The 2,594-nt window shown below is 47.4% G+C and overlaps 1 protein-coding gene across 2 annotated transcripts in view; it reads right to left on the bottom strand.

The window, feature by feature from the left end:
* Nucleotides 1-438: 438 nt before the first annotated feature.
* FTSJ1 (FtsJ RNA 2'-O-methyltransferase 1) overlaps nucleotides 439-2,594 on the bottom strand; it is an 11,637-nt gene continuing 9,481 nt past the window's right edge. The window contains exon 13 of one of the 2 annotated variants that reach the window (XM_043458979.1): nucleotides 439-809. The gene's annotated coding sequence lies outside the window, so the exon portion shown is untranslated. The remainder of the gene's footprint in view (nucleotides 810-2,594) is intronic. The other variant, XM_043458980.1, reaches the window with a different exon arrangement.

Raw genomic sequence — 2,594 nt, 5'->3', positions numbered from 1 at the left:
ACCATTCATTGGAAGGACTGATACTGAAGCTGAAGCACCAATATTTTGGCCACCTGATGGGAAGAGCTGACTCCTTGGAAAAGACCCTGATGCTGGGAAAGATTGAAGGCAGAAGGGGACAACAGAGGATGAGATGGTTATAGATAGCATCACTGACTTGATGGATATGAATCTGAGCAAACTCCAGGACATAGTGAAGGACAGGGAGGCTTGGCATGCTGCAATCCATGGGGTCGCAGAGTCGGACGCAACTGACTGAACACCAGCAAGGGGATACTGACTGGCAGGTGAAAAGTCAACAGTGACAGACCTGGGGTGTGAACATTGCTGTAATGCAGACTAGGGGTGTGCTTCCCTCAGGACACACATTGGTGTTACTGAGAGTGTGTGTGCGGGGATCTGGCTGCTCGCCGCTCAATAGTCAGTGAACAGGACAGGTTGGTGGAAAGTATGTTTTATTTCAGATGCCAACAAATGAGGTGGGGGGGGGAGGGTAGCAGACATCTGTCCAAAGGCAGACTTCCACCCCCTGACAAGCAGGGGATGGAAGATAAAAGGGAGAGCTTTTATAGACAGAGTGGGAGGCAGTTACAAGTAGAAACAGTAGTCATCTTCAATTGGTCATCAGTGTCCTGACTAGCATCACCTTGGTTGTTTCAGGTATAGTTAATCTATACTTTCAGGGTGAAATTGTTCCCATTTCTTTGCAGTCAATTCTCAGAATTGTGGCAGCTCATGTTCTGGGTATAGTCAGTCTGGTCATCACGTAGTTAACTTCTCCATCTGGGGTTTTGGTATCTATAAGACAGCTCACAGGATATGGCGAATATTATCTATAGCCCTTGAGAAAGAACTAAAGGTCCTTGACTATGCTTAATGACTACATTATTATTCTTTAGTCTCCTGTTTTCCTTTGTTTCAGTATTTCTCACTTCTCTGATTAAATTTTTTGACTGTAGTTTTCCACAGGCAAAAAGCAGGCAGAGGACTTGGTGACTGGAAGGGGGCGGTGGCAAGGGACATATGGTCCTGCTCCATTTTATTGGGGTCTGGAGAGTCCTGGCATCACACACAGGGGGTGACAAAGGCAGAAATATAGCCATTGGTGAAGTCACCAGATTGAAACATGGGCACTGCTGCTGACATACTTGGCAGTGGACACCCCTGTTGTAAAACACTATAGAGTTTTCACAATTCTGTGGTCAGAAGCTTTAGGATATGCACACTTCTGGGGACACAGACTGTGTTTTGAATACTCCAGGTGACACACGGACTGAAGTGTATACCCTCCTGTGGTGACATGGACTACACTGCAGACACTTTTGGGGATGACAATGACCGAGGTGTGGTAACCCCTGGGGTTACAGTAACAGGGGAATGGGCACCCATTGTTGTTACACAGTCTAGGCAGTTGACAAATCTGAGATCAAACTGACCAGAATGTGTACACTTTGGTGGTAACACAGGTTGTGTTGTGGAAAGCCTGGGATCACAAAGACTGGAGAATAAACATTTCTGTCATCACAGACTGGGGTGGAAACACTCTAGGAGTCACTCAGACTAATGTTAAGTACTCCACTGGGGACAGTCTGGGGTGTATGTACCTCTGCGGACAAACTGACTTTAGTGTGGAAAATTCTGGGGTCACACAGAGGGGTGTGGGCACTCCTGAAGTCACAAGACTAGGGCCAGACAGGTGGAGAGTGGGCACTCTGGAGATGTCAGAGACCAGGCCTAGGCCAGATGGGCCCCTTCTAGGCTGTACACTTGGGGGTGTGGACACTGCTGGCTTGCACAGACTGGGGATTAGACCCTGCTCCCATCAGAGAGACTTTTGGTGTATACTTCTGATGTAATATAGATGGGATGGACATAACTAGGGACACAGCCTGAGGTGAGTATGTTCACAAGTTCCCAAAGGCTGTTGTGTTTTTGCTCCTTGAAATGGAGACATGGACACTCCTGGGATTATACAAATGGGACTGTCCATACTCCCCGGCCCTTGCTGATTTGTATGTGGATGCTGCCTGAATATACATGGTGATAGGGGTGGTACTCTTATGTCACACCACCTTTTGTGTGGATACTTCTGTTTTACATCCCTGAAGTCACACAGACTTGGGTGTGGACATTCCTGTGGTCATACTGACGTGAATGAGAAGACTCCTGCATTAACAAGCTGTGGTGTGGGCTCCCTGGGGTTAGAAGTGGTATGGACACTCCCAGGTTCACAAAGTCATGTACAAACACCTGGGGTTACAGACTGGGATGTCAGTAGTCCTGAGCTCAGTGGATGGGGGTGTGGACAGAGAATGGTGATTTTCTAAAGATATGTGAGTGAGCTGCAGAAACCAGACCTGCCGACGTAGCTATCAGCTCCTGTTTGCTAAAATGTAAATTCAGGACTGCACTCATGACAAACTTTATGACATTTCTTTAAGAAAGGGGTTCTTAACATAAAAAAGGAAAATTTGTTCTGGGGAGTTCCCTGGTGGCCTAGTGGTTAGGATTCTGGGCTTTCACTGCTATGGTGCAGGTTCAATCCCTGATTGAGGAGCTGAGATCCCCATAAACCATGTGACACAGCCCCCCCC

The sequence above is a fragment of the Cervus canadensis genome, chromosome X (genome assembly GCF_019320065.1).
Source record: "Cervus canadensis isolate Bull #8, Minnesota chromosome X, ASM1932006v1, whole genome shotgun sequence".
In the NCBI taxonomy this organism is placed as follows: Eukaryota; Metazoa; Chordata; class Mammalia; order Artiodactyla; family Cervidae; genus Cervus; species Cervus canadensis.
This window is presented reverse-complemented; position numbering and strand designations above follow the sequence as displayed.